The sequence below is a fragment of the Calliopsis andreniformis genome, chromosome 12 (assembly GCF_051401765.1).
Source record: "Calliopsis andreniformis isolate RMS-2024a chromosome 12, iyCalAndr_principal, whole genome shotgun sequence".
Taxonomy (NCBI): Eukaryota; Metazoa; Arthropoda; class Insecta; order Hymenoptera; family Andrenidae; genus Calliopsis; species Calliopsis andreniformis.
In genome coordinates, this window is record NC_135073.1 from 4601766 (window position 1) to 4615654 (window position 13889).

The following is a 13889-nucleotide window of genomic DNA, read 5'->3' on the forward strand; positions in this document are numbered from 1 at the left end:
AGTAAACTGCTCCGTAGCTGTCTTCGATATTTGCCCCCAAAAAAGGCAAACGAGTTTACTCCTCAATCCGATACATTCCCTTCAACCCCAAAAGGTATCGCATCATTCGCAAAGTAGCAAAACCGCTCGGTGCAACGCTACATTTTTCCCTTAACCACTTTGAAACCCGATAAGAATGTTTTGTCGTCGCGCAAAACCGCTCCATGTATCCGGGGAAACAGCTAGATCGATCGAGATTTGTTTACGTTAAGCCATTTTGCTGATCCTCAACCGGAAGCGGGCTGCACGGTTTCACCCTCCGCTTCTTTCCGTTTCATCGTCAGCGGCAGTAAGCTCTGGCGGATCTAGGGCAAGAATGGTTCGGTCCTTTCGGTATCCAGTCCCTACTGCTCGTACGTGTACCAGCGACAGACCCAGGGAAACGCTCGATACACCTACTACGATCCCAAAGACGATCCTCTCCCGTAGTTTCGTTCATTCCCACGAAGGTATCCCTGGGATTGGCAAGGGATCGCAATCTCGGTTTTATCACGGAAATCTCCGTCGTCCGTGTCGTCTGTTCCGCCGTAGCTTCTGGCTACGATCTCCGACTCCGAAGACGGTCTCCTTAGCCTGCAGCCTTCATGGTCGAGCGGTCCAGAAGTCAATATAGACGACGCGTTTTGAGGCGATCGTATCGGGATGTTCGATCGATCCGCAAATCGACTTCCTGTTCCGTGTCCCATTCCTCCCTTTTTGATCTCTCCGCGTGACACTGCTGACAACGGTGCAGCTGATTGCGGTAAACTCCGACTGGTGTCCGTCTCGGCCTGGAAATCGATCGTGAAAACTGAAGGCACTGTCGTCCTGAGTAGACCTTGATCGATGGAGGGAAAACTGATTCATGCTGACGCAGCTGATTGCGAATTTCGGAGACTCTTTTTGTGGCTTGGTTTTTAACGATGTCGAAGGTATGAGCTGATTGCCAAACGCTTGACTAACTCTTGTGTTTAGAGTGTTGAGAAGACTGTTTTGGTGAATTGTTTTGAAAACAGAGTGCCGATGTTCATGTATTTATGGGAAATTTATATGGTCAGAAAAGTATAGATTACACATAATTTACAGAAATATACAAAATATCCAAAATACGTGTTATGGTAATAGTTTTGCAAGTTAATAAAAATCTTGTTCTTTTTATGTGCCATGTATTTAGTCATATTTATAAAAATATGAATTTGTATAAATGTCCTGAATTTATTAATCAATTACGAAAGAAACTACCTGTAGAAAAATTGAAGTTGAAAATATTTTTAATATTAGAAAAACAATAACACAGTATCAGAAAAACTTCTGCTACATGTTTTTGAAATTATCCTCCTCCTTTAATCTAGTATGATTATAAAATATGGCGTGAAAAATTTCACAAATTGATTTTTTAATGAAATTATTTGACATTACATATTTATACATGAGTAGATAAATTATAATAATTTTAACATGACTAACTCTAAAATCATCAACATCAAATTTTGTATTAGCCAACATGCTTGATCTCCACAGTAGAATTATCGCTTATAATATCTCTCTAGAAAGGGAGTTCACCTATTTAGAAACTGAAATCTCGATTGATTTGCTTTCAGTATAGCTGATCGAGATCAAGTATAGGATCCTTAGAGATTCGCCTTTGTTCTCGGCCTAATCAGTGAATTTACGTTGCTTGATCGGTCAAAGCTATCCCTAGCCGCACTCTGGCCACGCGTATCTGTCTATAAACACTAGAATTCGATAGAATAGGGATTTCACTCTCGTTTGAACCTCACTGTGATGTGCTCCCATATCAAAGGTTAAACGCCTAAAGTCTACCCAGCTAATGATTATAGATTTCAACCTTATTTATGTTTCTTAATTAATGTTATTGCTCTTACCAAATATGCGTTGACAGATTGTACAATTTCTCTTTTATGCTTTTACATTCGTCAAACTAGCAATTTAATGTTAAGATTGAAACAGAAGGGATTCGAAAGACACTTTTTCTAACACAATTTTGAAAAAATTATATTACACTAGAATAGTATTACAATGTGTAAATATGTATGTGATTATTAAAAAAAAATTATTTAAATCCTATACCTAGAACTTGTTTCTGCATCGATGATAATAATGTTCAATATATTTAGTTATATCAAATTTAGTTCACCTGTATTACTTAGCTGCGCATCTTATTAGAAGTTCTCAAAGATTAATTAAAGCAACTGGCAGTTCGCACAGTATGGTTTAAACAAACTGCATTCGTTTGCAACATACTATATTTACCAGTTCCTTCGTGTATTTAACCCTCAATTACAGACACCCAATTTTAAGATATCAAAAGTTTTAATTAAAATCTGTCGATATTAAATATTTTTCAAAATGCTGTTAGTTGAAATATGGAAGCAAAATATGGCATATATTCTTAACTTTCATTATAAAGTCTTTCATATTTAAATGACAGCAATAATAAAAATATATCACACGGAATCCACGAATATCAATAGTTAAAGGTTAATTTATTATATTAGCGTTTGCTTGAAGCCTTATAAACGGTGTCTACATTTTGCTATGAAATAATGATGTGTACATTAAGAGAGACGACAGTTTAAGTCTACAAAATTGGCAAATCTATCCAATGACGTAATGTTAATAAAGATCTGATCATATTTTGTAGAAAAATGACAGGTATAAAGAGAGAAATGAGAAGACTGATAACAGTGATAAAGAATCGTAGAACGTGAAAATAGAACTAAGAAGAATATAAAGTACGATGGAAAATCTACATCACTCGAGAGACGGCTGTGCACGTACCAGTTGGACACCAAATTTATGAACACGATCGATGGTTCGCTTTGATGATATCTCTATCGATGTCTCTGTGGACTTTGCTCATCCTCTTCGGGTTCTCTTATCGGCTCGTAGCGGAAGTGAAAAGAAAATGGTGAAAAAGGACAGACAAGAGGTGCAACGGGAACCAAAACACACGGCCTTTCGGATATACTAAGAACAGGACCAATTTATAGCCCAGTACGAGTTTATGTTTCCTCTCTTCGAGTCGTATTCCTTTCACACGGCGAAACGCCAAACAGTCAACCTCAGAACTCGATCCACGTTCTTGTATTCGCTCGATAAAAATCTGCTTCTCTAGGAAAATCTTAGAACTATGTTCATACATAAAGATCTGAGTTACATAAATATTCATTGGAAATTCATAAGGGCATACTAAATTCTCTAAAAATCATTATCAAATCAAAATATCGTTAATCTTAATGTGGATCTCATGAAAATACAATTTTTTCAGTATGAACTCTAGGAAGGCAACAGTTGCATTGACTCAAACTGCTAAGCTATATACAATTTAACTATTAACTACAAAAAAATAGCAATTATATATAATTATTCCTTGATACACAATTAAGTTATCGGAGATCCATGAAAGCTATTTTACAGGAGATAGGTATTTTTTCATAAACATTTCTTGACCCTGGCTTGGGCTTTCTTTAAACTCTATTAAAAAGTGCATAAAGATTCCTGCATAATTGAACTCCTAAATACGTATAAGTGATAGTACTCTTCATAGATAATTTAGCATGCTCAGAGTGATTTCGTTATCAAAAAATGATTAAAAATACACAATAATTAACAAGTTTATGATTAAGTATGAGTGTATCTTTTATAAAACTAACTTTCGCTCAATGTTTCGCATTCTAGCTCTGACTGTACTTCTAACTCTATATCTATAGTTGTAGGGCAAGGTTTCAAATTTAGGACCTCGATTCTTTATTATGAACTTACATATTATTATATTCTCGCTTCTTAAGAGAAAAGTTCCTGTAATTCACTCTGCATCTGTTAAAACTACAAATTCTAAGAGATTTCAAATACATTAAAGCATAAACTGAACTTTGTTGAAAATGTGACTTATGTCATGTTGCCTCACAACTATAAATGTGTATTTGGTGCTCTACTTCGATAACTGTCGCAGTAATATACCAATCTCGAGATAACTAACCGACAATTGCTGTAACCACTTACTGAGTAAACTCACCACCACAAGTATAAAACCTATCAGTCTCTTTAATTGTGCTTATTCTACCGAGATGTTTTCATCTGCCGGGCTGTGCTCTCGTAAAACAATCAAAGTATCGATTATTACTACCAGCCAACCACGGCTCGATACGTGAAATATTTGCTTAAAACCCCGAGACAAGAGATTATCGCTAATTAGTTTCATTCAAATTATTGAATGTGTATTGTTGTTCGCGTGGTCGTAAACGGCTAGAATTATCTGCATCGCCTGATTGGCTGATTGGAGCGTCGAGTATCAGGGTGGCATGGAGCAGCGAACCGGATCAAGGGAGCGTGTTCCGGAAGTGCGGAAAGTCACGCCGGGAGATCAGCGAGGAGCAAGCATTACCTCCGACTACATGTCCCTACTAGATTTCCCCGCGGACTCTAATCACGCATCGGCATCGAAGTACTAGCCGCGTACACCTGGGATTGGTAGTTGGAATGTCGCACAGGTGCAACAGTGTGTATCAGCGATCGTTTAGTAACAGATACGGCATACCTCTCTCAAGTTTCTCATCGCCCTAGCGACGTAAATCGAGCGAAAGTAATTTATTCCTTTGCATGCTGCAACATTGATTTGTAAAAAACTTTCTATCGCTTATAGAAAATATTGTATCTACGGTTAATCATCGCTAAAATAGTATTTGGTTATCCGAAAAATTAGTTCCGATTTTTAAATAAATATAAAATCCTTATATTTCGGTATAATTGCAGCAGTGCCTTGCATCCTAGCCAGAATTTTGCTTTGCAAGTTGGTCGTCATTATCCTCACCATTTCTTGGAATTGTCACTGTCATATTCTATCTCTCTATTTATTTCACGTTGAAACAGAATTCCTGATATATACCTATCTTTGCAAGTGAGCCAGATTGAATCACTAGCTGTGACCAAGATGCAAGGCACTACTTTTAGTAGCCTTTAGACACTAGGCTATAAACGAGCAGAGATAACATTATAGAATGTACAAGGTATTCCACGTAACAATTACTATGATTTTTTAAGTACTTTCGATAATCTGAGGAAGGATCGTTTTGAATAAAAATTTTTGTCGGCTATAAATTGTGATGTTAGAATTATCTAAAAAATTATTTCTTCAAAAATTATTTCTATTATAAAAAATTATTAAGTCAAGGTTACATAGACTTTTTTAAACGATACTACCTGTTTTATACTTTAGAATATTATAGTTCATGTCAGTACGAGTTCAACGACTTTCTATATCATGAACTTGAAGTCAGAAATGTGGAATCAATGAAGGGTAACATTTTCGTAGGAAATTATTTTATAATTGTAATTGCTTTATAAACATTTATTAACTTGAATTTATTTCAAGGAATTTAAACACTGACTAAAGGACATCAGCACGAACTTTTTGGCAACAATATTTTCCTTCGCTTTGGACTAGATTATACGTACAATTAGTACAGATAATGAAATCAGCAAAGCAATGCTGACATAAATATTCAGAAATTTGAAATTTTTAAAATAACTTTACTTTAATGCCAATGTGATAAATTCCAACTTGGTAACATTAGATTAACCCTTAGCTGATATGATAGAATTTCTAAGACATACACTAATTAAATTAATATTAGTTGTGGGAAATATTTGTTTATAATTCACACAGAGTGATGAACTAAAAAATGTTAGGTCATGTGCTGGAACTGGCTGTACTTTGAAACAGAACAATATCCTTTTTGAGAAAGTCAATTTATTACGCATTTTATGTAATTTTTTAGAGGACTTTGATATGACTGAAAACAGTTACTACTATATTTTCTCTCGAACTGATTTTTAGCTAGATTATCAAGAATGGTAGTTAATCCTCGACTTACAGATACTCGAATAGCGACGAGGAGCCCAAATGCCAAGTTACTTTGGTGAACTAAGGTTCATCCACGAGAGGCATAGAGGAAGAGCAGAACAAATCTTAATTTAGAGCATGTCGAACTTGCAAATCTAGTAAAGACATTAAATTCACCATTTATTAAACTTTTATATTTTAAACTTTGTATGTTGTTGAATATTCAACTCTCATTCTGATTTTAGTGAATTCTTCAAAGAATATTGCTTGATGTTTGCAAAGTTATTTATTTTGCTATATTCCCAACTACATGCACTCCTGTATACTGTTATATACAGTTATGTATAAGTTTCCACAAGGGAATCGCAGTATCCCCGTCATACCATGTTACAATAGTAGTCCCATACCAACCGAGAGTTAAAACACTTTCGATCTAATGTTAGCATGAACGTTTGTCAACTATAACAGCTTATCTGAAGCCAGATGTGCATAGAGGTAGACTCTGTCTAGTTTACATTGACTGACAAAGCGTAGATCACTATTCACCTACTGTTCTGATTTCCAATAGCTGCCTTCCGTGAAACGAGTTCACCAAAGGGAAGCTCCATGACTGGATGCATTTCCAATGATTCCATCTTCTAGGGAGAAAGCGCAATGCATAATTTGGGCGACAGACGCTTCGTGCCCTAAGTGTCGCGCGAGCATAATCCGGAGTCCAATTAGCGATAATTACGACGTCAATCGAGAATTCTTAATGGCGACTGACGGCCTGTAGACGACCGTCAATCCGTTCATTCTGGTCGTCCGCCATGATTTTTGCACACCTTGTAATTCGAGGAGCAGATTGAACTCATTCCTCAGTTCATAACGACGCTCACCTATTTCCATCGTCGTTTTAATTCCTGTATTCACTTAAATTACATCAGTTATTCATTACGACGTTTTTTATATTTGAGATGTTTTTACAGAAGTATCTGAGAATCACTTTTTGAATTATCACTTTTTGGAAAGAGATAGCAGGTTTACTTTAGAAAATAGACTGAAGATTTCCTGACAAATTAATTTACACTGGATTATTGTATAAGATATACTTGTTCAGTCAGACGTGGTTAAGTATTTTCATTTTTACTATTAAAGGGGTGCAGTAGTCACGTGTCTTTTCGAGATTAACAGAAAAGTCGCAGGGCGTAAACCCATGTTTTTGCTTAATTTTGTCGGTAATATTGCCGCTCTGACGTATCTGATCGTACCCCTTGAAAGCAAAAACGGCATGTCAGACTGATTACGTATATCGTAACTTTATTCATTTTAGAGGTATAATACTAGCATATTTTTACATGCAGTACGATCATGATCTAAATGAATAATTGACAGTATTAGTTATTAACACAGCTAAAGATAATCATACCACATTACTTTCCAAGGTACTCGAAATTAAAATTCTCGGTCAAACGGATATTAGGTAAAGAAATTACTGTAAATGTGCAATTCGTTTTATACGTAAAGTGAACTCGCTATGTAAATTGAAACGGACTATTCACGACATCGAATTAATCATTTCCCTACCAAACCAGTACTATCGCAATAATAATACGATTATTAAAATAGTCGCTACTAATTTAACGCTTCACGATTACATTAATATTGAGGGCAGAATTAGCGATAGGAATGTCACGGATGATTTAGTTATTGTAATGTTGGAGCTTACAGAGGGAAACGTATTCAGAAATGTAAATCTATAAGTTTATACGACAGAGGCAAGTGTTTGAAGATGTAGAACATCACCTTATAAGATAGCACAGACGTAAATATCTATTACAAGTATCAATAAGTAAGTTTACAAACAAAATTGAAACTTCACTTATGTAATATTTCTTCCTCCGCACTGTAATGTTTTTCCTGGTCTGTTCCACGTCAGTGATGACCTCACAATACCAGCGTTTATCATTCAATCAATTCATGTATAAAACTACATTAATACAGTGATAGAAATCCGTCATAAACATGATAGACTATTTGAATACAAAATACTTACTCAAAATGGACAAATTTAAATTTGTCGAATTGATTTACATATCTAAAGTCCGCTGCAGACGAGTGTTTTTTTGCCGCCGTGCCGCGGTGATTTACCGCAACGCGTTATAGCAACAAGAACAATTACCAATTTTCAATTGTGGAAAACAAGAAAAGACATACGAACAGGGCAACTTGGTTCACGGCACGTTTGTGTGTTTTCAAAAGAACGTAGATCCTGTTTCGCCGCTTTGCGTGAATTTGCCACTATAACTTGCCGCAAGCGTGCCGCTTGGTTGCCACGTTCGTATGTTTTTCCTTGTTTTCTACAATTGAAAATTGGGGATTGTCCTTGTTACTACAACGCACGACAGCGAATTGCCGCGGTGGCAAAAAAATACTTGCTGCAGCGGGCTTAATATACCTACATATGTATGTTATAACATACTCAATAAGTTTTCAAGAAGCATACATCGAATTTTAATGGTTTAAATGCTGTAAGTTATTGGCCATGAACGTATATACAAACGATACAAAAGATAATTTTTGTGCGTGAGACTGAGTAACAAATTCCAACACTCAAAGGCATCCTTTTACCAATTTCTGTCGAGCAAAACATATTTAAAAAATTTGAAAATTTTATTTGCTGTTATTTATGCAATCTATCATAAAAGAATTAATATTTGAATTTACAAAGCGTACAGGTTTCAATGATATTGTAAAATTCAGTAAATTTGTTAGAAAATTCTTTCAAGAATGCATGAGGCAGTTTTAAATTCATATATTTGTTGATTTACATTTTTCACATCGTTGTAATATTTGTTAAATTGTCTGCATTTCAAATTGGACGCATTCCATCGTGAATGCCAGAATCATAAAAATACCGAAGGAAATTTCCGTCGTGGGAGAATAAATATGTCTGCTGCCATGTATCGATTTTTCACCGCCCCCGAAACTTCGTTATTACGATCCACGTCGGATAAGTGAGGCGCAATTTAAAAAGGAGGGAAAAAAAGCGCCGAAAACTCCGCGACAAATTTGTACCTGTCTACGACGGTAACGCGAACGACCTACCACTCGACAAACCTGCGAATAAATCAGAGTTGCCCTGACCGCCACCCTCCACGTTCCGGTTTACCCTGGCTTTCACCCTAACACCCTCGTGCTACCACCCTCCGCTGCTCGCACGACAGTTCACCGCGATTCGTCAATGCTCGAAGCACTGCTTGCCAGCCATTCGTCAATTTAATACCATACAGTGGATGAACCGTGTTCTACCCTGAACTTTATTCAAAGGTCCAACGCTTCGATTACATTTATGGGGTCGTACATTTATATTGGTGCACAAATGACACGCACAGGGAGGGACAGGAAATCCGAACGTCACGTTCTTGTGGGTAACATTGGCAGTTCAGGAATCACGAGTACCTTTGCTATCTTAACCTTTTTAGCAGGATTTCTGACACGATTTTTTTAGAAAGAAGCTTTCGCTCAAAATGATGGTTTTATTTGACTGAAAACTCGTTTTTTGTATAATAAACATTAAAATAATGAATAATATACAGATTAATGTTATGTTTTTTGTATTCGAATGTTCTTTTTCATTTCAGTATATATGTTGCCCGTTTTAGCATATTACTAAGCAGTCACTTATACTTGATGTTAATTTTGTTCTTAACATGTGAAATAGTGGCTGAAATTTTTTTTTACTTATGAATGAAACTTTAGAGTTAGATCTAGTATGAAAGTCTACATTACTAGCATTTAAAATGTCTTATATTACTACCAATACATTATGAATATTATCATATTCATTGTTAATTTCTTGAAGGTTGCAAGATAAACAGATATAAAATACTGCTAAACAGAAGCATGTGGGAATTTTGTACTACAGCGTTAACAGCAGACATTAATTACGCAGTGGTGTTTCAACGGCAGTAAATAGTAATTATTATGAAATGCTGTAAGCATCACAAACATTAATTTACAAACGTTTTCATACATATCATTACCATGTACGATGCAAAATCATGATAACTCGTATTATATGTATTCCTTCCTCAGTGCAGTATATTAAGCTGGGCATTCAATACGTATTAACCTGCAGGTGACTATAAAATAAGGAAATGTGATTTTAAAATCTGTAAATCACAAGTATCGCAAAAGTGAGTCAGATATATTAAAATATACAGCCTGAAATCCTGGTTAAAATGATACCTTAATCGTTGAGAAATGTTAATCAATTCTAATTATAATATACAAATTAATAGATATCATCGTTTAATTGAATATTATAATTGTATTGACCTGTTTTAATTGAGTCAGCTAAGAAGCTTCTTCAGATTAGAATTCAAACTGCAACTTCCAAGAACAAAATTTATACATCTTGATAATTTTAGTCGTATAAATATTTTAGGTGGTTTAACCCTTTGTCAAAGAGAAAAACGGATAGTAAGATGGCGGAGGAAGTTGATATAGGAAGAGAAGAGTGGTTGTGTTGGCACTTGAACGAATGGGGTCATTTGTAGACATGAGCATTACAGGCTGGCCAGCGCGCAACTAGAGGTAGTGCGAGGGTGGTTTACACGATGTGATTTAAAGGTCTATCGGGCGATGATGCTTCAAGATTAGTTACCCAACCAAACATAATTTCCTAATTCTTGCTGTTATCTTGTCGTAGTTTACCAGAATTCACTATAAACGTGTTAACAATATTTATATTATGAACCATTTTTGTTTCTTGGGACTTCATTCTATTTATTGTGAACAATGGTTGTTTTGCTCTGCAGTTGTTTATGTTCATGTCTCTACAATAGTTTCAGTACAATAGGGTATTTGTATAATTTGTACAATTGTACAAAGTAAGCACTTAGGATTTCTGGTTTTTGTTTTATTTAGTCATGTAAAATTGCTGTCTTGCCTCATAGCGACATTACTAAGTTTTCTTATATTTATTAGTACTAAATTTGAATTTAGTACTAATAATGTCTATTCTATTTGTTATATTAATTTATGTAAGGTTACCTAATGAAGTCTAGTCTCATACACCTTCATATTATATGAGGAAATAACATGAGAATGTCAGTGCAGCAGAAGATCGCATTGTCGATCTCATAACTAAAATTGAAAATCTATAACACATACGTACGTGATCAATAATATGAAAATTAGTAACAGTTTGACCAATAACATGCATTCTTACATAATAAAATAAAGCTAACTCTCTAGCTGGAGGTGCTTCTTGAATATTCAAGACTGTTTTCATTTGAGCCATAGAAATTGGATACTTCCAATAACCAATATTCCTAATAAAAGTCGTGAACATAATAAACTTGAATTTCACGGTATTCCTTTATTACATTATCATTAGCAAAAGACGCAATTCCTTGAATAGTATCTTTCGTAAGTGAAATTCGATTCCATCGGAACACCTGTCTGAGCACGTCGATTAGACGTTGCCAGATAATATCAAGTTTCTCATTTTCTTGCTTACGGGGAATTCTGTTACTCTTCGCGATCGTTATCAGCGAGACGATGTAGCGAAGGCGAAAGCACGAACGAAAGCCACGTAGAAACGAAATTTCAGTTCGATGCGTCTCGAGTTCCAATATCGTGTTACGCATTTTTCAATTATGCGGCACTGGTAGATTGTTCGCCGTGGTATCGAATACCTCGTTACGAAACGATACTCTTGTGGATTCAAGTTTTGGGGTGTAATATTTTCATCCACTTGGAAACTGACTTACCCCTGACGGCATGAATTACTAAATTATCCGAAAAGTGTCGAGTCTATCAAAAAGTCTCTTGGTTCCCAGAAATGGGAAAACTTTGATACAATTGTTACAAGAACCGAGGCCTGCAGGAGTTAAAAGTATGAAAATCGATATATCGAACAAGAATCCGTTTATATCGTGTTATTCGTAAGAATAGGAACATAGCTACTTTTCATTATATTGATTGTTAAACATGGAGAATGAACCTTGGAATAATCGTGAATAGTAATCAAATGGAAAACAAAATGTCCTGTGATATAATGTCTGATCTGCCTCCATTTACTAACAGTAGTGCCTTAAAGCTAACATACTTCCGTGCTAAGCTAATGATCAATGGACTCCATAAGTTTACAAATGCATTGAAGAACAAAAATAGAACAAAAAGGTCTAGGATACATATTGTTGTATTACAATTTAACTTTTATAAGGCTTTATAAAATCACAGATCCATTTTGTACAGATGTCTGAGATTTCTAGGACCCTTTAGCGAAAAAGCATCCGTGTTTAGACCACTGTACGCTATTAAAGCCATGGTCGTCAAGCATCGAATATCTAACATTAACATCGTCCTTGGATCACTGTACCGAAGCCTTCAACGACGTGCTTCGTAAATATCTCTCGTAAGTAGCTTGGTCAGGAACGAAAGGAAGTCTGTTCCGAGACCTTTTCCTCCCTCACGGCAAAGTGGAAGCAATTTAACTCGAACCATTCGCGTAATGTAAGTTCCAGCTGGAATTCGAAAGTTCCCGAATGTACGGCTGGAGCCTTTCTTATGCCTTGGCTTGGCCTATGTACAACGAACGGGGCTGACTACTACCCGCTCAGCTTATTTGTAAACTGAACGAGGCAGGGCCACTCTCGTTTGAAATCAACCTGTCCTCTACCCCTACACTGGCTTCGACAGTCGCTTCATGAAGGTAACACCGACCAAGTCGGCTGCGGATAGTGATGAGATGGGACAGGAGCTTGTTGGTAATACAACGCTACATCAAACTTTTGGCAACTCAAAACTGTCGATCGATCCAATCCATTTCTGACTTGAGTTGTGTCCAGTCACGACAACGGCTGGATGTGGAAGTCCCCAATGAACTTTCTAAGAGTGAATGACTTGTCCCAACCCTTTCTCATTTCTTCTTTTCTGGCCGAGGTCATGTTGTCTATCGTATCGAATGACTTAAGACACTTTCCGATCGGCGTATTCCCTTGGTGTATGACTGTCTGTAGCTGGCAAAAATTGTAAGTGGTTTCCTAGCATACACTTAAGTGCTGTTTGTGAAATGATAACACGAGTTGCAAAGTATATTTAAGTGGTGTTTGTATAGTGACACCTTGAGGATATGAGTTGCAAAGCACAAGTCAAGTGGTATTTGTAACATGATAACTTTCTATAGCTCACTAAGGTAATATGACAAGAACATCTGTTCAGTTGGTAAACATAGATGTTTCATAAAGTGTGTGGATATTTTAAACTCTAGTGAAACTCTACTTCTTTTATACCCTTAAAAAATTGAATGGTTCTTAAGATAGCTTTAAAGATCACGTGTATCACACTATACGTAGTATGTTGTACTTTATAAAGAAAATTTGTCACGATTTTTCTAACTTTAGAGCTGTCAACAAAAAATTTATATATTAGATACTATCAAACACATAAACTTAATTTCTGTTTTAGTTTAATTTAAAAGAATAAGTTTTTCTGATTTAATATTGTTATGTTCAATAGTCAGTTTTGTAATTTAAGATATTACAAAATCTCTAAAGAGTTTAAAAAAGCTGCCAATATGGTCTTATTTTTCACGAATAAAATTCCAATATTTCTGCAAAATTCTTCTTTGTTAGTTTCCAATAAATTCAAGAATATAATATTCTATCTTAAAGAATGACTATAGTAGTCCTAACCATATAAACACCCTTTAACGTAGGAATGGTTCCTTTCCTACGTGAAGGTTTTGTTTTTAACGGTTAACGTTCTTCCTTAATGTTCTTTACCCAAATTTTGATAACATAAATAAAGAGAACGAGGTCATGAGGCCCCAAATTAAATTCTTGGCAAAATGCATACTTAGTTGACATTATTCTTGGAAAGTGCTTTAACTGCAAAACTGCTTTAAGCATTCTGCACTGCTCCTTTGTAATTAAATGTCGTCATATTTAGTAGTTGGAAAAACATCTACACTGCCGGCCAAAAGTTTGGAGTCACTTGTAAATTTTCACTGAAA

The 13889-nt window shown here is 35.7% G+C and overlaps 1 protein-coding gene across 7 annotated transcripts in view; it reads left to right on the forward strand.

Annotated features, from left to right (window-relative positions):
• LOC143186354 (CUGBP Elav-like family member 1) overlaps window positions 1-13889 on the forward strand; it is a 537153-nt gene that overhangs the window by 390087 nt on the left and 133177 nt on the right. The window lies entirely within an intron of this gene.